General features: G+C 30.6%; 3 long non-coding RNA genes across 3 annotated transcripts; 2 read left to right on the top strand and 1 right to left on the bottom strand.

Annotated features, from left to right (window-relative positions):
* Positions 1 to 8,993: 8,993 nt before the first annotated feature.
* On the top strand, positions 8,994 to 12,141 carry LOC121128305 (uncharacterized). The gene is made up of 2 exons (XR_005868132.2): positions 8,994 to 10,467; positions 11,769 to 12,141. It is a non-coding gene; the product is annotated as an uncharacterized lncRNA (long non-coding RNA).
* Positions 12,142 to 13,538: 1,397 nt separating this feature from the next.
* On the bottom strand, positions 13,539 to 14,629 carry LOC139906952 (uncharacterized). The gene is made up of 3 exons (XR_011783217.1): positions 13,938 to 14,629; positions 13,745 to 13,884; positions 13,539 to 13,682 (listed from the first exon to the last, which is right to left on the bottom strand). It is a non-coding gene; the product is annotated as an uncharacterized lncRNA (long non-coding RNA).
* A 6,428-nt stretch (positions 14,630 to 21,057) lies between these two features.
* Positions 21,058 to 23,766, top strand: LOC139907072 (uncharacterized). Its single transcript, XR_011783388.1, has 2 exons — positions 21,058 to 22,769; positions 22,833 to 23,766. It is a non-coding gene; the product is annotated as an uncharacterized lncRNA (long non-coding RNA).
* The last annotated feature ends 608 nt before the right edge of the window (positions 23,767 to 24,374 follow it).

Here is a 24,374-nt window from a genome sequence, read left to right as displayed (position 1 = left end):
TTTCCCTCCGCTCTCTTCAAACCTTTCGTTTTGTGTCCATATATACATACATATAAAGACAACAAAGAGTAGCCTTCATGACTGTTTTTGTTTTCATTTAAATTTAATATTCAATAAATCATTTTCATCAGTTATTTTTAACACTTTCGATGCAACATGTGCCTCCATGCTTTTGTTGATACTAGAATATACATTATTTTCTTGTACGAAGTTTAAAAGAAGATCTTTTGACTACTTTCAGAAGATCAATTCATCAATTGCCATTCAATGTGCCCAAAACTATTATATAAAAGTGTTCAATTCTATACAAAAAGTGTTTGAGGCATAATAATTAATTCGGATTTTTGAAGAAGGAATATTGAATAACATTGAAATAAGAACGAATTGTACATAATCAAGGTATACCCTTTGAAAAGTATTTTATCTACGGTACAGTGGCATGAATGGTAAATGGAAAGTTATTAAAAGAAAGAAGGTCATTGGGAAGAAACAGTTTAATAGAAATGGTCTAAATGTGCATTCGTTTCGTACTAATTAACTTGTATTTTATTTTTTATAATCGTCTGAAGGACTGTGTATGTCAAAATGTTGGTAGCCATATTGTGGTTGAATAGAGTATATCATTCCCCACCATTATCATTAAGTATTATTATTAAATCAATTAATATTTAAAGAAGGAAAGAGTAAAAATAGTGAAAGCTATAAATAAAAAAAGAGGAAAAAAAGTGTATAGTGTATTTTGTAATTTCTTTGAGGGGGTGAATCATTATTTCCTTCTTGTCCAATACCTACAAATAATTGACTAATTTAATCGATATGTATGTACATATTTGTATCTATAAAAATATATATTTCATTTAAAAATGGAAAACGATCCTTCCATTTCCATCGAGTAAAACGTTTACCTTCTTGTCAGAAAGGAATATATATATACAATATATAAGTAATAAATGCTTTAGGGACACACAGATAATAAATAATTAATAGCACCACTTAAAAAATCTGGTGTAATTTAAGGATTGAATTAAGAAATAAGTATTCAATAATTTCATATCAACATTAACAGTTTATGTAATGAACAATTTTGATAGGAACCACATTATAATTATATACAAATGTAAATTTAAAAATATGTAATTTAGTGCAATTACTTCTAACGTATTTTTTTCTCTTGCAATATTTAATGGTGCTCGAAGGTTTGGTTATTAGTTGTGCTTTATGTTTTAAGCATTGCAGGTATGCAAAAAACAACAACAACACAAAACTGACATGGTGACATTGACTTTTAAAATAGTGTTTGGGAGGAGAGTAACTCTACGGCCCCAGGTAATTCTGCCCTTAAATCAATTTTACCTCAAGGATATTTCCCCCTTAATATATAAATAAATGAGATTGATACGTCGCTCAATGAGGAAAGTTTACTATATTTAACAAAATAATAGATTTTGCCTAAAATTTAGTATTTTGTAAAGAAATGTCCACTGCATTAGATCCAAAAAGTTGCATTTGAGAATACTGAGTAGAACTGACTCTGTGAAAGATTTTCTGAGGGGTGTAAAGGATTTTTGCCACATTAATTCGAGAATTTCTTTTTATTTTTGCTTTTGCAAAAATAAAAACACGTTTTGAATCATTTATTGGACTATTTCTGGCCTTTTTTTGTAATTTCCTAACAAACTATTTGAAAAAGACACACATATTTCTCGACAATAACGAAACCTTCATATTACATTTATTAGTAAATGAAACTATTTTCTGAATAATTTTCCTATTTTATTTGAATTATTTTGACCATTGTCAATCTTATTTCCTACTCTCCCCTTGACACGAGGAGCAAGGCAGGGTGGCCTTTTGTTAACTCTTTTTATTTAGAAAGGAGCTGCTGTTATTTTTTACTATCCTTATGAGTGATATTAAAAATTTGACTTATTATAATTCAAACGTTTTGAGTTATGAAATTTCAAATTCAAGTAAATTCGAATTTTTCACAAAAATTCGATATCAGACGAGTTGATGTAACTTTCGAATTTAAAAAAAATATTTAGCACATGTTGCAGAATCTTTTTACAGGATATAGAAACAATTTTCTATTAAGATATGAAAATACTAAAAGTTTGAAATAAATTGGTTCATTAGTAGTTCCAGAAATATGAGAGTCCAGAGTAACAAAATCAAATCAATTTTCCTCAAAAAATGATACCGAATTTTAACTACGCTGAGAGTTCATCATCAATAACTTGTTCCATTTTTATCTAATAATCTTCAAAATTCGTATGAAAGTACATAAATTAACTAATACAAATTTATTCAAAAAAATGAAACTTAAAAAACAAACAAATTAAAGCTTTTCTGAGACACGGTGTTAACTTTGTAGACGTTTTGTCGTAGAATTACCCGAAGTAGAGTTTTTGTTTAGTTTGAGTAATACTCAAATATGGTTTTATATTTCTAATCGATTCACTCTGTATAAAAACTACTTGGGTGTGTTTGAAATCGGTTTTTAGCTTACACAAAAAATAAAATTTTCTCTTTTTAGAAAAAAATAATATAAAAGCATAAAATAACCAAAATTTACCAAACCATATGATTATTTTACAAAAACACACATTAAAGATCTGTATTTGTGTCAATTACTGCGATTTTGATACCTTTTTTTTCTTCATAATAATTTAATCACAAGTAAGAACGCAAAATTACCTTCCTTTAAAAAGTTGAAAGTTTCTAATGATGTCAAGAGTACATTATCTAAACTTTGAGTGTTTTTGATTTATATAAACTAATTATTTGATAACCTTCTAAATAAAGTGAGCTACAAGCCAAGTTCTACCTTTGAAGTCAGTGCACTTGGCTGAACGTGACGCTGTTGGATAACAAACTTGAAGATAACTCACCAATTGCACCACTAGCTCCCGTGTAAAAAAAAAAGAAAAAAACAGCACCTTTACGATGTAAATTATTACAGGAATGTATTCTGCGTAGTTTTAAAGAGGCTGTGGGCCCTTTTAAGGATCTAAACAAAGATAACGAAGATCCATAATACCAAATATCGTCACTTTTGCATTTAATTTCTAATCCTTAACAGCTTTGGTGATGATAGTTGGATTAACATCAATCCAACTGATTCAATGAAACGGGTGTTCAGGAGTAGGATAATTTTCTGAGAGTGGTTCAGAGGCGAATAAAAAATAACAAAGTTTAATAAAAATCAATATTTTTACCTTTATTTCTTAATATGTGAGTTGAAATATTTAAAGGAAATGCCTTCTTCAATATAATATGATTTTTTTCTTCTTTATTCTGGAATTGACGGTTACGCCATAATCATTATTATATTATTTTTTTCCATTCTTCATGTAAGATAATTACAAAGTCAAGTCTACTTATCTTTATACAATTTTTGGACAATATTGAATCTATGTGCAGTAAATATATATGTACCGAGAGATCAAATTGATAAACACTTCGAGGGTAATAATATGAATTAAGGGGTCATAAATCATGAGACTTCTTGATTTATTTATTTTTTGAAAAGGAGAAAGTTTCAGCAAAATTACTTATGTTGATGAGGTTGTACTTCAATCATTCCAATTCCCTCCTATATACACTTTAGATGGGGGTACGCATACCCCTTGGGGTACTTGGAGGCACTCCAAGGGGTACTTAAGATTTTGAAAGTGGAACATAACTCAGGGCCTGTAGCCGGCCCCTCCAGACCAAAAAAAATTAAGGATGATTATTTTTTACAAGAAAATTTATTATATGATTTTTTTTTTTCAAAAATTAACATATATAATTTAATTAAAATTTTTGTAAAAAGATTTGGACTTTGAAATTTTTTATAATTGAAACTTTTTCCAAAAATTAAATTTTTTGTGCGTACTGATCATTTTGATTTTTTTCCAAAACAAACTTAATTTTTTGAGAATAAATTAGTATTTTTGAATTTTTTTTTCCAAAAAAATAATTTCTTGTAAATAGCTAAGGATTTTTGAAATTTTTTGTAAAAGCTGAGAATGTTGATTTTTTTTCTAAAAAAAAACTTATTTTTTTGAGAATAAATGTTTTTAAAATTGTTTTCCAAAAAAAAAAAAATTTTTTTGTGAATATCTAAGGATTTAAAAAAAAAAAAAAAATTCAAAAAAATTAATTTTTTCTAAATAGCTTCGGATTTTTCATTTTTTTTTTTGTAAATATCCGTGGATTTTGAAATTTTTGTCCGAAACTTTAATTTTTGATTTTCGGATTTCTTTTCAAAATAAACTCCAAAAACCATTCATTCTTTCTTTGTGCTGATAAGAGGGTTTTTCTGTTAAATAAACATTGTACAAGTGGTACATCACTAAAAAAAAAAAGGTTGAAAATACCTGCCTTAGCTTAGCCATTCACCTTTTTTTGTTTATCCTACATCAAGAAATTATTTTTAAAATCAAACTCTACACATAACCCCTATATGGTCTGTTTAACGCCCAGCACGTCTTGTCAGTTTATGTAAGGGGCTGATATCGCGACAAAAACAAGAATTGAAACGATAATTATGACCCAAAACATAATGAAATGTGAAAAATCCAACTTCAAGGCAATATATATATCACGAGAAAATGATGCTTGCTACAAAATAGTTTCCTTGAAGATACATGTGAGCTATTAAAAGATTTTTTTTTTTTGAACATTTAACTACCTAGAAAGCTCCATTATGAAAAAAGTGGATAATCTTATTGTCATTATTGCAAATGCTCTAAAAAAAAGTATTTCTGTTCTAAAAGGAGAAAAGGAAAGTGATAATGCAATTAATGAAACAGATTAGCCAAATAGTTATATCAATTTAATTTAATATTTCTAAAATTTATTTAGCTGTATTGAAAGGTTGGTAACTTCAGTAATGCTGGAAGAATTAGAATGAAGTAAATTACTGCATCAAATTGAACAAGAATTTGGTTTGCGAAACCCTTGGGCAGTAGACATAAAGGAATGGAGTTTTTGTAGTATAAACTAGCATAGATAATTGGATTTCTGTGTAATAAAGATGTGACCATAGTCATGGTTTAAAGAAATCTAATAAAACTTCATAAATATTGAAAAGATGGTTGTTTACAATGAGAAGGAAGCGTTTTCTTTTGTTGAATATACCTTTATCAAGTTATGGCAAAAATCTATTGACACCCCTTAGTATTCAATAATTTTTAACACTGTTTACTATTATATAAATTTTAATAGAAATGGATTTGTACGCAATAATAAACATGGGATATTTTATGTCATTGGTCTTTTGATTTTATTGAAGCATATATTTCCAATATTTATTCGCCAGCGACGAAGTAAATTGAGTTTTAAAAGAGAAATACCAACTTCTTCCTCTTAGTGTTTACAATTTGAGGGCCTGTGAGTTTTTGAAAATTGATAGGATAAATCACACCCTAGTATAGCAAATAGTCCCAATAGGAGAAAGGAGGCTAATCCAGTTTTGACTACAAAATTAACCCAACTACTATAATATATCATGTGTACCATTTCTTTACAAATAGGTACTTTTATTAATAAATTTGACAACTTACTATTTATTAGACTCTTTGTTCTTTGTTTCATTTATGGGTTGAAACTTGTACAAAATCCTCTTCTGGAGAAGTATCCTCCTCAAGAGAGGTAATCCAATATTATATCATTTTAATAGAGAGAGACATACCAGACTATGGATGTAGGAATGCATCGGGTATCACGAACAATGTGTTATATATTCAAATTCTTATTCAACATAGCATAAGGATAAAACAGCCACAACTAATCGTGAAATATGTTTTTCTTCATTTTGTCACTCAACCTTTCTCTATGGCTTGCACCTACAAAATATGTAGGTATTTATAGTGGAACTTAGATTTTAAATTCATTTACCTTAATCTAATAGGTCATTTTAATATTATAATTGCGATTAGTTGGTATATATTTTTTTAAATTATACAAGCATACAGGGGCGTTTTTATTTTATATATATATATACAGCCTTAGGCTGCCCGTGTTGCAGAGAATAAGGAGAATAGAGGAGAAAAGAAACAATGAATAAAGGTAAAAGAAAAGAGAAAGAGAGGGGTAAGTAGAAAGATACAGAGGGAGAACAAAAGGGAGAAGAGACAGAGAGAAGTAGAGAGATATAGAAAGAGAGAAGAAAAATGAGCTTTTATTTTGGTCAAAAATAGGCACTTTATGACCTCGGGGGCCCCAAAAAATATCATAGGAACATGCTTGGTTGTTTTAAACGTTTATTTCACAATTTCTGAATGATCTGTTGGACCATTTTTAATTCCATGTGTCAGGGGTTCCATAAGTGGGGATCGCAAAACACAGCATTTCAATGCATTCCAAAAAACAAATAAAATTATAACACAATTGTAGCCAAGCGTTTAGTTGTTGTATTGAATAAGGCCTCAGCCTAAAGAGACACAGGATACATAAAATTAGTTTAGTAAAGCAAATCCTTCCAGTAACGCCCTTCTTCAAAATAAGAGTCACTAAATAAAATAGCTTACACATTTCCCATCAGTTTTTTCTTCTTTTTTTTCTTTCCCTTTTTTTCAACACAAAAAAAAACATTTCCATTTTTTTTTTCTTACGACAAAGGTTAGCGACAGTTCAATTAACAGCAGCACAAGTCACAAGGTAGATGGACAAACAAACCTGTTTTGGAAAACCGCTCAAAGTTATTGACAGTCACTACTGTTAATACCAACCAGATCGAGGAGGCCACAAGAACAGGACAGGTTAGCGGAGAAGGAGATACTACCTGCACTTGAAAACTAGCGGAGGTCGAGAGCAGACAAGCATCCCCGTCCTCAAGTGCGTCTATCTTGGGCAAAGCTGTATAATATATATGTATAAAATAAGAAGCACTCTCTTTTGAAATGAATAATATTATATAGCTACAGCCTAATATGATAAAAAGATATATTTAAGTTGACGAAATATTAAAACTAAACATGAGAGCAGGTCGGACTCGGTACAGCCCTGTACAAAGTAGTAATAAAACCGACCTGTGTAGTAACATTAAATAAATTGGGACTCCAGGTAAGTATATCTACATATTATAAAATTAAATACTATTGCCTCTATGTAAGATTTGCTATAAATAGAGAAAAAGGGTGCTTAAACATTTATGCATCTTTTTTAAAATAAAGGTATTAGTTATGTAAATGGTATATCATATTTTATATTGGATTATTATGTATAATATCAAAATATATTCAGGAATTTCAGCAGCTTCTACTCTGTTCAAGAAGCTGCTGGACTTGTCTCTGAGCATCTGTGAACTGAGAGACTCTGAGTGTTTCACTGTTTCAACAGTTAAGAAGCAGTCAGTCACTGATCGCCTACGAACTCTGATCTCACTTTGTGTATCGGTCGAGTGAGCGGGCCCTCTTGGCTTGCTGTCTGCAAGAACATTAACGCACGCACGTATGGTGCATATGTGTGGCTTTGCACAACAATATAAACCACCTCCAGTGTCATTGGGGGTCGCCGGTCTCTGGCACAGTTATTTGACCAACAAAAAGTACATTTTACTCATGTTGGTTTGCATGAATCCAGAATTGGTAAAAATATACATACACGTACATACATACATATTATCAAACTCTGTAATTTCTTTTCTATTTTACAACCGTGAATATAACTGCCTCAAACTATGTACATAAATATAAAAATTAAAACATATCAAGTGTAGTAGAAGGTATCTACACACATATTTGAACATATACATATTTACACGCTAACATGGAAACTATTTTCCCCACGAGTAGTGATTTCTGTTAGCATATATGTGTCAATAATTGTACATATTTTCTTATTTATTAATGTGGAAGTAATAATTCATATATGTGATTTTGGAGAAAAATTTCCAAAATCGACACCGTAGTGATCAGCGGGGCCGGAATGTATTTGCAAGTGGGGTGGATGCAAATTATATATTGGTGTTTTCATCAAGGGCGTTTTTATGGATTAGAGGGGGGGCCGGGGGTGCGACTAAGATTGTTCATTGAGAGGGGAGTTTTGGGCTTCTTTGACAATTTTGACAGAATGTTTTTGTATTTTTATAAATGGCAAATTTGACAAAAAAACTTTTTTGAAAAGTTGTAGAGTTAAAATTTTTTATAAGCCCGGGTAAAATTGTAATAATTAACTTGTTTTTATAGGTAAAGTGGGGGAGACTAATTAGTCCTATGGCGCCATTGGTAGTGACAAACGCTTACGAGCAATGAATATTTTTTAAATTCATATTGTATTGCATAATTTTAAAAGTTTATATTATTAAATAAATATTTCTTTAGAATCTGAGTAGTCTTGAAGAACAGTGGTTAATTGAATAATTTAATGCTCTAAAAACCAGACGGTCAACATCTTTTATCCTTTTTTTTTTTTGTAAATGCATAAATAACCAATGTCAGGTAATGGGTAGATACGGTTCCTATATATCTATATATATAGGTACATTAAATGTGTATTGTTGGGGAGGGGGGGGGGGGCTGTTCTAATACTTTTCTGTTTAAGTAGTAAAAAAAGCCGACCTGTGTAGTAATATTAAATAAATTGGGACTCCAGGTAAGTATATCTACACTTTATAGGTTAAAAAAGTTAAATAGTATTGCCTCTATGTAGTTTTTTGGCTATAAATAGAGAAAAAGTGAGCTTAAGCATTTATGCATCTTTTTTTAAATATAGATATTAATTTTGCAGATGGTATATCTTATTTTATATTGGATTATTATGTATAATATGAAAATATGTTCAGGAATTTCATTTTAATCTGAGGAAGGTTTACTTCTTCACAAAATATACGTATTTTCCAATTGATAATATTCACTATGCAATAATAATTGTCGAGATAATTACAAAATATCGAAAATTGAAGATATTTTAATATCCTTTTTTTAATGAAAATAATTTTATCAAGATAAATATGTACAAGTATGTAATATCCAAGGAAAGAAATTTTTTCGCCCGCACTAACATGGGTATACGCATATGATATTGTAGTATATATAAGTAACTAACTATGTAATCCAGGTAGGTAGACGCAACATGAAGTAAAAAATAATATTAAAACTTTTTTTTTTCATTTTAAATTCAAAGTTTTTTTGTGGTGGAAGTATGTACATATATTTGTATATCTAGTTATTTAAATCGCTCAGGAATGAATCTCCTATTTTCATTTTCTCGCAATCTTAATCTAGAATACTTATTTGCATGTATTCTAACTCCATTCAGTCTCTTAGCTGCTTTTAAGGCCTTTAGACAGAGTCGTGTGCGTCCCACTCCCAATGGAATATACAAACTACATTTTGGACTTTTTCTAATTCTTCCACTCCACAGTATTTTCTTGGGAACTCGAAAGGATCAATCCTATACTCGAATACAGTTCTGGGATGACTATATTTCATTTATTCTCCATTCCTTCCATACAAGTTACATTGACGGACTTGCCCTGATTAGGACGTTTTCCCTTCCACCGAAGGGTCTATCCATCTTTCTCCTTCTATATCCCATCCCATTTTGTCTGCTACCATCGCCCATATCCCTCGTTCTCTACTTTCAAGTCAGTGGATCTCTTCATATTCTCACATTATTGATAGTGCTCATCAAATTACGCACCACATTCCTCGAGGATGTGCCCATCATTCAGTATCTTACGATATTTGCTTTTAACTCCCTAACATCTGTGATCATAGCTAAAAACGTTTATCGCCACACGACAGCACTTGGTGTTCAATTAAATGACTGCTACTATAACACACTCCTCTCCATTTCCTACCTCTGCCATTCACATCAAGGCCCGGATATGCTCAAGAAGAAAGAGACTGAGTCTTTGACAAAGAATGACAAAATCAAAAAATCAAATTAGTTCAGAGAATATTATAATAAATTGTATTGCCCAAAAAAATTGAAAACAAAAAATTGCGTTTGTTTTTATTTGAAGGAAGCAGTGTTTCGTTCCTACGGAATAATATGTTAAAGGAGAAAAGACTGACCAATCCAGTCACGAGTTTCCGTATGATTCAAGTGGTTGGAAGCTTGATCTATGTTTATCCATGGAGTTTCATATTTTGAGTGAGTCGTATCGCATGACCTCATTGTCCTTGTACTTGAGATGACAAAGTAAGAATATCAACTTTCAAGGCTTTAAGAAAATGTAAATTTCTCTTTTTTTTCTCGCTCTTTCTCTCTCTTTCGTCTTCTATTATTTTAACTTAATAATAATAAAACAGGTAAAAAGGTATCTTCTTCGTAGTAATAATAGTCAAACCCAAAATAAGTAAACTGCTTATTAGCTAATTTTATCTCTCTCGGATCATTCTGCATTGTAATTAGAATTCACATAAAGTAGTACATCCTTATTAACTGTATTACTCTTCCCATTCAATGACCACATTATGAAAACAACATGGTGTAACGGAGACGTCGGTTAACTAAAAAGAAAGTTTTATGGTAATTTCTTGTTGTTACTTATTTGCCTTAATAGCTTCTTCTTCTACCATATTGTCTGCTCTATGAAATTAAAGGCATTTAAATCATGTATACATTTCACAAGAGCTACGATATAATAGTCGTTTGTTTTAGTTTTTCATGAGAAAAGCTATATAAATCTATTATAAACGCAATTGATCTATCGTTTTCACCCGATCTATGTAATTGTGATTAGGGTTGTGTTAGTCCTTATTTATTCGGTCTAGCCCAGTCTAGTCATCAAGGACCAAACTTTATAAGTTTTAAGACTGAACTGGACGGGACTGCAATCATCAATTCTAAATAAGGACTGACCCAACACTACCTGGCTATGATTCTATTCCTATATTGACTGATTGCCTGATCAGTATTCCCCCTCCCCTTTCTGTCTTTTTTTTTATATCGGTCCGATCTTTTTTACACTCAATGGTCCCAGCTAGCCCAGTGAGGGCTTATCACTATCCTTATATCTATTATTCACTCGTTGAAGAATATAAAAATTAAGAAAATAAGAGAGTTTGATAAATTATTAACATTCATAAATATATTTATTGATTCCTAGTTTCTTTGTCATCTTGATATGAGTGTAAAAATATTTATAATACATTGAGTCGTGTCAGTCTTTATTTATTCGGTCTAGTCCAGTTTTAGGACCTGTTCTATTAGTCTATGGAACCGGTCCTCCTTTGGACGGTCAGTACTAGAACCGATTAAAAAAAGGAGAAACAAATTTGAGTGACGTCATCAAGGACCAAACTCTATAAGTTTTAGGACTGAACTAGACTGCAGTCTTCAATCCCAACTAAGGCCTGACACAACACTAGTTGTGATAAATAATTTATAATTTACATACATATTGTTTAGCATAATTCAAACACATGATAGCTCAAGTCAACAAAAATAATTTTTGAATTCCATATTTAACTCTATAAGTATTTGACGCGATAATCTCGAACCTTTACTTAGTTTTTCCGTATCAAATCTTGAATTTTTGATTTGCATTTTTGTAGTATTTGACACCCTTTTATAGATTTGAGACACTTTTGAGACAAAAAAAAAAAAAAAATCAGTAGCCAACATGAAAATTAGATAATTCTTCAATTATAGTGTAATGATATTATTTTCATTTCTTTTGTTGATGTGCCAATATTTTTTTTAATGTCCCTTAAATTAGTCAAATGGGGTTGCACTAATTAAGTATAAGGAAAAGTTAAAGCATTATAATTACTCCGTCTGACCTAGGAGTAATCTTTGATGTCCATATACATATTGTATATTTTCAGAAACGACCGAGTATCGAACCTACGCACATCGAGTCACAAGAAATATTGAGCTGCGTCGTTCCATGGTAATATTGAAATTGTTTCGTATTATCTCATCCGTTCCACATAAATAAATAATTGTCAATTGTTTTGATCTCATCTTTTCCCAAGATTTTTGATATCTTTTTATGCATCTTTTGAGATATTTTAAGATATTTCAAAAAAGTATGATGTGAGAATGTTCAATTATAAAAGGATGTTGCAATACCTATCAATATTATGTAACAAGCCAAAGTATACTCATGTGTTTCAAAAATGGATATGAAGACATATTATATAAATTGTGAGCCATAAGACGTAATAAATACAAGTTTATATCCCCATAAGAATTAAATTAATTGTATGGGAATTTATTTATTAATTGGATTAAAAATTGGGCTTAGACAATTCATGATCAACATACTCTAAGGAGAGATGAATCAAACCAAATCACACATCAAAAAGATAATAAATAGATGCGTGTAGAAAAGTAACGATAGTGGGGGTACTTGGGATAGTTAGAGTTGACATTTTTGTAAAAAAAAAAGAGAGAAACATTTAGTACTACTGAATTAATATCCGTGTTAATATCAGCTGTATGCTATATGAATTTTTGTGGATAAAATGAATTAGTCCTATAAAGAGGAAACCTTCAATATTTAGAATACATTAGTAAGAAACAGATTGTTCTTATAGAAAAAATATTTTTTATGCCTATTAAAAACAATTTTTTATTAAAGATTTTATATCGCAATAATGCTTAGTGCAGAGGGAAAGTTAAGACCGCAACGCCCGATGAAATAGTGAATAATAATAATAAAAAAAGAGCACACGCAACAACCGTTGTTGATTTTTTCGAATTTTATCAAACTCCTCAATTCTAGACATAACTATAGTTGATAATATTGTAGAGAAAAACGCGTGCAAGGAGAAGGGGGAAAAAAAGACATATGGTATCATTGTTTAAAATACTGATGTGATTATCATCTGCCTGCTTTATTATGATTTTTGAAGGTATAACGAATGTATTTATTAGCAAAATGTTTAATGAATATATACTACGTATAATTGACTTCGACGTTTTTTATCCGTTACAGTAGATTTGAAAACGTCACACTCCATGAAATTGTAATTCATTATGAACCTTATTCTCAGAATAATAGCTAATGAAACGACAAAGTAGAGTATTTGAAATATATTTGAAGCTCAAAGTTTAAAAAAGAAGGCTTTAATTAAATATAATCTACATACTAAAAAATAAACCATTAAACATTTAAGTTAAATATACAAAATTAAACAATTAAAATCATATAACTATTAATAATAATAAATTATAAATACAGAATATTGAAATAATAGATTGATCCGGATAATTTTTTCTTGTTCTAACATCGGAATTCAGTTAAATATGTACTAACTTTAGGTTGCAAAACACCAGTGAGACGTGGAGTTTAATCAAAAGATAATCACCCCTATTCTTCATGTGGAAGTTGCTATATACAATTGTGCACAGGATAGATATATCTCTACCGATGAGATCTAACTAATTATTAATAATTAAGTAAATGTCAAAATCATAAAATTAGACAATAAATATATTAATAAAAAAATGTTAGAAATAAATTCATCGTAAAGATTTAGAGCAAAAGCTAATTATGTAGTAATGTCCGGCTATATTACTCCCTATTAAGAGCATCAAAAAAAGATTTTCCCCCGTTATTTAAGTATACTTATATGCATCTACATACTATTATCATGAAGGATATACACAATTGTTAATTATAATGCAACACCCAATGTAACTACCCTCGTTGTTGTGACCATTTAAACAGTTGTTTTTGCCTTTTATGAGTTTTCTGAACACCATTTCTTGGAGCCCATCAACCATAGCTAAGCCTTATGTGATAAAAAAGTAATATTTATTGACTATGTAATATTGGAAAACCTAATTATCCTACACAAGTCTTAAAGCGAAGTAAGTAGTCTCATACAAACTAGTTGCAAACCATCCAAAGCTACTACCCCCGTTGTTGTGACCATTTAAGCAATTGTTTTTGCCCTTTACTGAGTTGTGTATCATAATACTTGATATGTTTAGCTAAAATAGAATCATATTTTATGGTTAGATTTAAAAAAAAATTGAATACTTACTGTGAGATAGTACAAAATTCAGAGTTCCATTTCGATATTAGTAAATACTTTTTACTGATAACTTGATCGTCATTTGGTGTGGATGACTCTAAACATTTTTATATGTATTTCTATAAATGACATCAGTACCAACATCCTCCATTAATTTAATGATGGTTCCTCGGGAAGGGATATGTTTACCCTTGTATTTCTCCATAAATTTTTTGAACGTAGATGATTAGCAATGGATAAGGTTATATTACATGCAATAAGCATCGTTGTGAGATCAAAGTTAAAGTCTGACTTGATGTATTCATCGTTAAATTGATTTTATAGATGAATATCCATACTCTTGATATGAGATGAGGATAATGAGTGGCGTGTAATTCTAGACAGGGGACTAAAGGCACATTTATATCGACAAATCCGACAAACCATCTGTTTCTCATCCGGTAAGTATTTTCCAAATTCCTGGGCCTCCATTTTCATAAATCCAGACAGAAGGCGACGTCATTTTGGGGATTTTATTCAGTTCTCTATCGACTATCCCCATCTAATATTATTATATTAATATTGAATAATAAAGGCGGGAATGATAACGTTCATGATTGATAGAAAAAGATATATATTATTTAATCAATGATGCCATAAGTAATTCTTCTTTTCTCCTCGCACGCTTTTCTATTCTTACCAAAATTATCACCCTTAGACATAACTAAAGGACTTAAGGAAAAAGAGTGGAGATCATAGAGATAAAAAAACATATTCAGTAAGGATGTGAAAGAAGTTGACGCCGTGATATTTGACTTAATACATTCACAATATACATAGTTGTAATAATTTGGTATGTCAACAGCACATAGGACACTACCAATATTTTATGTTCGATCCTCATCAGATTTTACATTTCATAATATTTTTCTTCAGTTTTTATAGAATTAGATATAATATGGTTTCCTACAAGATCTGGAGTGATTTTAGAATACATAACTAAATTTTCCATTGCCTTGGTAAACTAACTTTCAGCTTCAAAAAATTGATCTTGCCTTTGCTAAGCGGGAGCACTCTCTGTATTGAATCTCAATGGTGGACACTCAGTGAAAGAATAGGATATTTTTTCCTTTTCATTGCTGATTGACTTAAAATTGTCAACTGCCATGAATTCATATTTATTGCAGGGGTTTATTTACTGTTTATGAGCTTATTGAATAATATATTAAATGCAATTCCATCAAAATAAGTACGCACCAAAAGAAGATATCGTTCCATATTCATTTTAGTTTTCCCTGTATAGTTTCCGAATTAGCAGATGATTAGTGATGAAAATCATATTTATTTTGGGCATGTAAATTTTAAAAAAACCAAAAATCAAAATGGTATCCCTGAAAATTTGATGAATCTGTTGAGGTGAGCAGCTTAGCTGTCATGACGCTTCATTGGGTCAGCCACAATCAGCTTTGACAAGGGAGGATGGCGAGAAATAAATAAAAAAGGACATTTCTTTTATAAACCTTAGTCATTTTTAAGGGTTTTGTAAATGATACTTTGATTTAGTTCAAATACCAGTGTTCATCAGTGGCAGAAAGCAGAATGCAATACAAATGTTAGGGTTTTTAAAAATTATTAAACTCATTTTATGAAGTTTCATCAAGATTTATTGGAATTTTTTGTATTTTATAATGTAAAAATATCAAGTTTGAGAGATGGCGTCTCTTTCAATTATGATGCAATACATGACATCAATTAACATTCTTTATCTGAACATTGTACATATATGTAAGCTGTCAATCCATATGAACTAAATTTTAAATAATAAAGTGCATAAAAATACGAAAGAGCTCAACTTTGTCTATTTAACCCATTACAAGGGATAATTATTTAGGACAGTTAGAAACAATTCGGGGATATAGTTTATCTATTTATCACTGAAATAACAAAATTAAATTTTAAAAAATTATAGAAAGACACCTGGGACCACGATAGGAACTGATAATTCATTAACCTGTCGCCAGTATCAGTAGCATTCAGAGTTTAGAAAAAATATTTTTGATTTGGAAACATATTTTTATATAGTTAATGGATTCAAAATAAAAAATTAGATAAACTTACTAAGATGCATTCATTTTGTGCATGCCTGAACTAAATTTCAAGGAAAATATAATAATTATTAGTACTCGTATTTAAATACGTCCATTTTCAATTTCCTAAAATGTTTATACGTTAATTTGTAATATATCATAAACATATACAGTAAGTTTTTAAAGATACAATTGAATCCACTTAAATATTACAGATGATAGTGTGTGCTTCGGTTGAGCAAATTTCTGAATATTTATACTCAATAGTATAGTCACGTTTTTGCAATATATATTTTTTGGCTTTTAGTATGTAGTATTTAAGTAGATTCGAATGCATCTCAGAAAACTTATGGTATATGTTTATGATATATTATAAATTAACATATATAAATTTGTGGAATTAAAAATGGAGATGTTTTACTCTTTGGAGGTCAAAATATTGACCTCCTGACTTTATGAGTTTTTAACTAATACTAAAATATGTACCAAATTTGAAAAAAATCGTAGATAGTGCTATGAAAAATGTCCTTTTTTTTATTAATATCGCTTGGAATTATCCTTTTACAATTTATGATTAATTGAAGGAGATGTTGATGTGAAAAATTCTTTTTGGTAATCTGTAAAAATAAAATGGAGCGACTTATCTCAATGGACAACGAGCTCAGGAGAAATTATTCCGTTGAACTTAATGTGTGTAGGTTTGTGCCTCGGCCGTTCTAGAGAAGTCCATATACTTGATGTATATGGACTTCAAAGAAGATTCCTGGTTCAGATGGAGTAATTGTAATATTATTATGTTTACTTATATGCATCTCCATCTCATCAATCAAAGGATCATTTAAAAAATAGAAAAGTATGTTTTTAAACTAAATGCGATTTTTATGGAAGACAAACTTGACAAGCCTTGGTAATGAATAAAAGTTAATTTAGATTTTTTACCTATTGTAATATTACCAGGGAGGCAAATTTCGGGTTTCAATCTTTTTAAGAAGTACATAAGTCATAACAAATGCATTTATGCATTCCTTTAATTGAGAGTACTTAGTGTACTAAGCATTCACAGCCTACAAAAATCAAAAAAAAAAATTATTTTTTCCATTCCCTCCTTTTTTCCGATTGCATCCGACAAAATACCAAAGGAAATACGGATATTTCTAAAAATTCCAAAACTCTGGTGATACAAAATCTGAGGCCCAACTAAATGCTCCCCCGTCTTGAATTGGTCTGATTTTACTCAAGGTATATTTATTAACTTTTTTTTTTATAAAATCCAGATTTTGATGAAATATTTAGCAATTATTATTATTAATAAAAAAAACTGAGTAATTAGTGAATATTAATCATTGATGAATATTATATGTCCCGCCGGTATGTTAAAAAATAGGAAACCGAAAATTAACGTAAACTTGACAATTTGAAGATTGTTTGGGAGAAGAGGGGCTTAGCTGTCAGGTCGTTTCCTTTAGATTAGTTGTGAGAAGCTCTGATAGACTTGGAATGGAAGTAAACAGAAATTCTACTCCGTTTTAAGGAGGAATATAGACAAGAATTACTTCTCCGATATTCACACACTTCCTAGTTTAAACTTTAGGTATCTTGTCTCTTTGAAAGACATTCATTATGATGTAACTTCAGCGACTCAAATGACGTATTTACAAGTAACTACGTCATTTCAACTGTTTTAGTTTCCATAAACTACCGATAAGACTCGATCCTAAGAGGAACACATTTTATAAGGACAAGATTAATAGGACTGCAGTCTTTGAAGTTTTTTTTAGATCGATCCAATACTAATTACAAATGTAGAAAGTAAAATATATATTCTACTCTAGTATTAATAAATATCTATTAACTATTGTTTAGTTATTCTTATTTTGGTGAGGAATTTCAGTTTTAGATTCATTTATGAAAAAATACTCAGCTCACACATGTATCGCTATCGAAGAGTATCGTCTCATGAAAAATCCACCTACTATAAACAAGATGTAAAACTAATTAGTCTCCAATGATAATATAAAATAATTGTAACAATATATCAACAATTGTCAATTTTAATTTATTTCTTAAGTGGTTTGCTATTAATGGTGTGTTCCTTTAGTCTTTATTAACTTGGATATCTTGTTCATGGCTATTTAATGTATTTATTAGTAATTCGAATTTAAATTATAACATTATACGGTCACATGTATCGCAAACTCCAGGTATAAGAGCACATTTAAAGTCAACTTTCTCTAGAAAAAAATCTTTAAATGTAGCCAGTAGATCTTCTTGTAAACAACTTATCAAATTCCATTTGAAAATTTGGTAACGAATGTGAAGACAATGGGAGGGAGTGGATCACCTCAAGGAAAAACGCAGGTCAAAATTCACTTTTCTAAGGCAATACGAAGGAATTTAGGTCTTAATAATATAAATGATATTATGAACTGCAATGATACTACCCACCTTGCAATAGCGATACTGAAATGGTCCCTTCATCTCTCTTGATTTCATTTCCGTAGGTATACAATTGTATTCTTCAAAGATGGTACTGCCAAATTTGTGAATAATTTAAGCAAAAATTATGCCTTAGACATATTGATGCGTAATTTTATTTCTTCTGGAGACCATTCTCCTTGCTCGAACCTCCCATCCGAAAAAGAGACGCCAAACCTGTTACGTTGTTTAATAGCATTCTATTTACTTGGATCCGCTTCAAAACTCTTCTTGGATAAAATGTAACCACAATATTTTAATTTAGGCAGTGCAAATACGAATTTAGATGGAGTTAATGTTATTTTGTTTTCTCTACATCTTTGTAGGATTCTACGGACATTCTTAATATGGTCTTCGAAATTGTGTGATAGAGTGAGAAAGTTATCTACGACTTTGTAAGTGTTTTGATAAACCTTCCAATGCCTCATCTCCACGAAGACAATATACGTCCCTCGTTGCTATAAATCCCATCCGAGCTCTATTAAAAAAATATCTACTCCAAGGAATCATAAAACACGTAGTTTCTCTTGATTTTTCTTCATCTGCAATATCCCTGTTTTGCATACAATGTTATAAAAAACTCAATGTTTGTTATTTCACCTTATATAGAAAAAATATCCCAAAATAAGTAGAAACAAGTGTCTCAATAAATAATTAGTTTTTTTCCTACATTCCCATTGAATCCTTGTTTTCTCTTAAAACCCAGAAAATTAATTATTATAAATAAAATAAAAGGGTTTTCCGACATAACTCGATGCAGCGATAGCTGTTTGGCTCCAACTCTCCAAAATGTTGCCGACCCCTGGCCAAGCAACCTTAGTTTTCGGGGCCCCTGTTGGAACTTGGGACACAACGCACGCTGTGTATGAGGTAGCTGCGGCCCTGTTTGTATCTAATACCTCATTTTTCTAGCGACGCCTCTTGTTTTAAGTACCTGTTACCAAACTGAGCCAGGATAAAAAAGAACCGAGAACGGAACCGATACCGTTGAAATGAAAGAACCGAAACCGGAACCGATATTACTGCTGAAAACAGAGCACAACCTTAGTCATTTCTCATTTTTGTCTGTACAGGAAAAGATAAAGCCACCTTCCTAGTGTGAGTATGATATTTTTCTTTTCTTTCCAGTAGTTTAAGTATTCCTTGCTGTGAGGTTCTAGTCTATTTCTCGAATAAATTGGAAATAGTGCGAGTATACCCACTTAGAAAATGTTGAATTATCCGTCGTTGTTGACATCTTGAAATCTTGATTTAAAACCGGCTTCTTCTCCTCTTTATTTACGGCTGTTGCGCCTGTGTTGTTTTTTCGAAAACTCCACCTGTGAGAGAGCTCGGATTGTAAAGCATTACCGGACTCAGTAGCTATAATAACATTACTGTAATATAGTTAGTAGCACATTATATTACCTTCTTTACAGCCTAAATATAATATATTACGGAAATGCATTCCTTTTGTAACGCGTTACGCCAAACACTGCTCGTAAGATATCTCAATTATGATTTTTTAACATTATAGCTTATCTTAAAATTTACTACACATAGAAGCTTTCCTTTACCAAAATATAGCTGTAACTTGGTACTATTCAATCAAAAAATTATTATCTAGAAAATGCCTTAATATTAGTTATAATTTATTGTATGATACAAATAGTATTAATTGTCATAATCTAAAAATTAAGTTATAAATATCAATTGACATGGTGGATATAACAAATCGTAAATTGCATGTGAGAAATTATTTTTTGCATGAGGCTGGCGATGTTCATTCCTTACATGGGGATGTAAAACCATTTAGATAAAGAAAAATCTGTCACGACAATCTAAGTCTAAGGGAGAAATAGTCTTAAATTTGGTCGAAATACTTATACTTCATGGGAAAAAAGTTGATACAATGACGCAATGGTAGTGTATGAGCCCCTGTAATAGAGATCATCCTAAGGGACGTATTTTATATATTAATATATCATTTCCGTATAAATAACTATTTATAAATATATATTATTTTCTGTAAAAGTATATAAGATGATATATTGTACGAAAAATATATTATCCACACAAAAATCTTTCATTGACACTCTTATGTTCAATTATCCTAAAATCAACTCCAACTTTAAGTAAACTTTTACCTTGATAAGAGTCATTTTGTGTCTTCAATACCTGTAACGAACAAATCACTACAAAATAGAATATCACAAATATCAATTCCATTTATAAGTTCGAATTCGTACTCGTAAGACCAAATATAATTAGAGAACATCAACCCATCATTACATCGCACAGTCGGTAGTGCTTAAAAAGCATATCTAATCATCGTTTGACACCTGACATACATGTACAACTCCTATTTGAAAGAACATTCAAGGATAACGTCCAATATGGGAATGAAATTGATCGGGGTAAGGAAGTATAGACAAGCACAATTAAGATTGTTTTAGGCTGCAAATAAAATTTGTGAAGCATACCTATATTAATGGAGAATAGTAGAAACGGCAAAGAATAATCTAAATTGTCTAAATGATTTAGTATCAAAGGGTGCTAACGCAAATGCAAAGTCAAGTGGAGTCAATATATATGGAAGAAAAATAATTCAAAGCCGAAGGAGATTGTGGGACAAGAGCCAAGAAAAATTGTGCAGGTGTCTAAAAGAAAACTCTATTTCGATCATCTACTCTATTCAAAAATTTGTACTGAATAAATTACCCATCGGTGCGATGAATGCCCATAGAAATTACATCTAAAATATAATATCTACATATGACAGTGGTGCAATTGCATCTGTCGCTAGATAAAGAGTTCAAAGTAAATATCGATTCCAACCCAATTACAGGAGTATCGTTTAGAATATAACTTTAACTTAAATAATTTATTTATTTACACATGAAGGAAGAGGGATTGTTTCATATTGTTAGTTAATTAGAGAACATCAAACCTATCATTACAGGTACTCATTACTTCTTAGTCACCATAAAGGATGAATAGACAACTTTGGCAAGAAATCTAAAGAATAGAAATGAGGCAATAAAGTAACAAATTATTTAAAACATATTGTTAATATTTACGTGTTGACAATAGGGCACGAGCAAACTAAAAAATATACATTATCCACCAGGGGTGTAACTCATTGTCGCTTGGGCTAATATCAGACTGGATTGCTAAAAGCCGCTAGTATCTTTTAATATTACGTCAACTGTTGTCTGAATACAGTGTATTTTTTAGCTATTTTAATAATATTTCATCTTTACAAATTGTAATATGAATATTGCGGTATTTGTAAGTTGAAATAAAGTTATTATTTATTATTAGAACTGATACCAATGAATTCTTATATTAGAAAGGGAAGACTCTCGCAACCATTCAAAACAAGTCTACCAAGTAGGATTCATTATCACTTCACGGAGAAAATTTGACTACACTGTTTAAGTATAAGTTTATCCAAGTGTTCACTCATAAACGAGTGAGTGTTTTGTAGAGTAAGGTTTATTTGTATATATATATATATGTAAGACAACACTGGATTGTGATTGGAGGAACATTGAAAGGTATTCTCTTCACTCCTATTGCATTAGCGAGTATTTATCAGTGTGTATTGAGACTCCCGTGTATAACAATAGAATATAGTTCTCTGATAGAAAATATTACAGTCCACTTATTATTAATTAATCAACGTTCCGCCCAAACGAGAAAAGGGAAGTAGAGCAGTCGAAGGTCCTCTAACACCAAGTAATGGCGAAACTTTGTGCCGTGCCTGGATGCCTTAGTGGCTACAGGCTAACTAAGTCTGAGAAGAAGGATCCTCCTCCCGCCAAAAGACGTTTCCATATTTCTACAAAGTATAAAAAATATTATAACAATTAGGAGCCTTCAAAATATTATGCTATATCAATATGACCTGTATATTTTATCTTCCTACTATAAAATTAAATATGAGGATATGAAGAAATATTGGAGTTAGGATATCCCTATACAAATATTAAATAAGGATGCTATACCAACCAAGTTTCCAAAAATGCGCTCCTATTTTTTCAAGGCAGCCAAAATAGTGAGGAGAATAGCATCTCTCTCTTCGACTCGGATCTTAAAATAAAATATTATGAACAAAATTCATGTATTCGAAATAGCCGATACTATTTCTTCGATATCAAAACTAAATTTAAAACTGGACAGAACCCAATGGAGTTTATGAGCGCTTTGACCCCATTGATCAGGCATTGATATTTCATAATCTTAAATTTTTGGATTCACATGGATTTTACATCGGATTTTGTGCCAAAGTTAATTTATACTTATCAATTAGAATGTGGTTAGTATTTTAGTCTGTTAAAATGTACATGCATTAATGATCATGTATGTTTCAATTTTTTAGGTACAGGAACAAGGAACATTCATTTCAACTACTGAAAAACATCATTTACGATAATCATATTAATGAGTGTGACATTTTATTGAACATATTGGACTATTTGAATTCCTTGTCTACTTCCAATTTTGTTTCTGAAAATTCAACTGAAACCAATTTTGAAAATGAAATAGAATTAGTTATTAAGCGTCTCCAAAACCTCAGTCCTCATTTCACAATTATCCCTCCTTCAAAAAGATTATTCACAGAGGAGGTAAACCATATGGATGTATGCTTTGTCTATATTGTGGAAAAGATTTTAACAGCTTTATACAGAGAGCTCTGCAAAGAAGGTCTTAGTTTGTTTCATTAGTCAAAGATCGCTGTATTTATACATTATGGAGAAAGAAATCATGTTGGCTTGATGAATGGGAAAGACTCAGAGACAAATTAACAAGTCTCACCAATGATATGTTTTTAGCAGTTGAACAAACATCAACTGAACTGTATATGATGTCTCAAAAATTACTGGATGAGATCGATATGAACCATTTTTGATGGACTTACCCTTACTAACTTGCTGTTATGTTTGTCAAACTTTTTCAAATTTAGAAATAACCAGGCAATATTTAATCAAATTAAGTATTCCTTAACATGATCCTTATGCTTCAGGCATTGCCGAAGTAGACTATGAAGAGAATCATACTTTTAAAAAATATGTTCTAAGTATAGCATGTAAAACTTTCAGCTGTATTTAAAAAAATACTTCTCTGAGGTAAATTATAAAATTCATGAGAACAGAAAAGAAATGGATATCAATATAATAAATCAAGACTTTAAAAAAAACTTAAGAGTGAGTAAGCGGGAAGCCTTTTTATCAGAATATCTTCAATGCTTTCTAATAATTTGTATTGTTTGTTAATGTTTAAACACAATAAAAAATAATTTGCTCTAATAAAAAGTGTATTTCGAATCTGAAGCAAAAATATTTATTTATTTATTTGAGTAAGTAAATATAATCTACAGCAGGGGTAGGCAACTTTCATCGACTAGGACGAATAATCATGTAGCTGAGTATAGGATGAGTTATAATAAAATCAAGTCCAATTGGAGTCCTCATGGTACTAGGTCAAAGATATGTTCTCGTAGCACATAATTTAGGGAGAGTTATTGTAGTATAGAGTCCAAGATAAGTTATTACCTCAAGTCTAAGAAAACTCGAAGTCATAAGTATCTGTCCTGAGTATCCAATTAAAAAATGCTAGAAAATTTACAACAAAATATTAAAACATAGTTATTTCTTTCCATTGCATAAGAGATCAGAGGGCTTCGATAAATATTTATGTAAATTATATAAAGATAAATTCTGTTAAATGTTGTTGTCTTTATTTAAATGAGCAAGAAAGCAATCATTCCCAAAAATTATCTTGACTTTCATGAGAAGAAATGTTGTCCCCTTTCATCAACTTCTTGAGAATGAGTAATTCATGAATTCTTCGTATTATCTTGAAAGAGCCTGATCCAAAAGAATGATTGCTCTTCCTTATCTTGTTGAGTCAGTCCTTGCTT

This window comes from Lepeophtheirus salmonis, chromosome 13, assembly GCF_016086655.4.
Source record: "Lepeophtheirus salmonis chromosome 13, UVic_Lsal_1.4, whole genome shotgun sequence".
NCBI lineage: Eukaryota > Metazoa > Arthropoda > Copepoda > Siphonostomatoida > Caligidae > Lepeophtheirus > Lepeophtheirus salmonis.
This window is presented reverse-complemented; position numbering and strand designations above follow the sequence as displayed.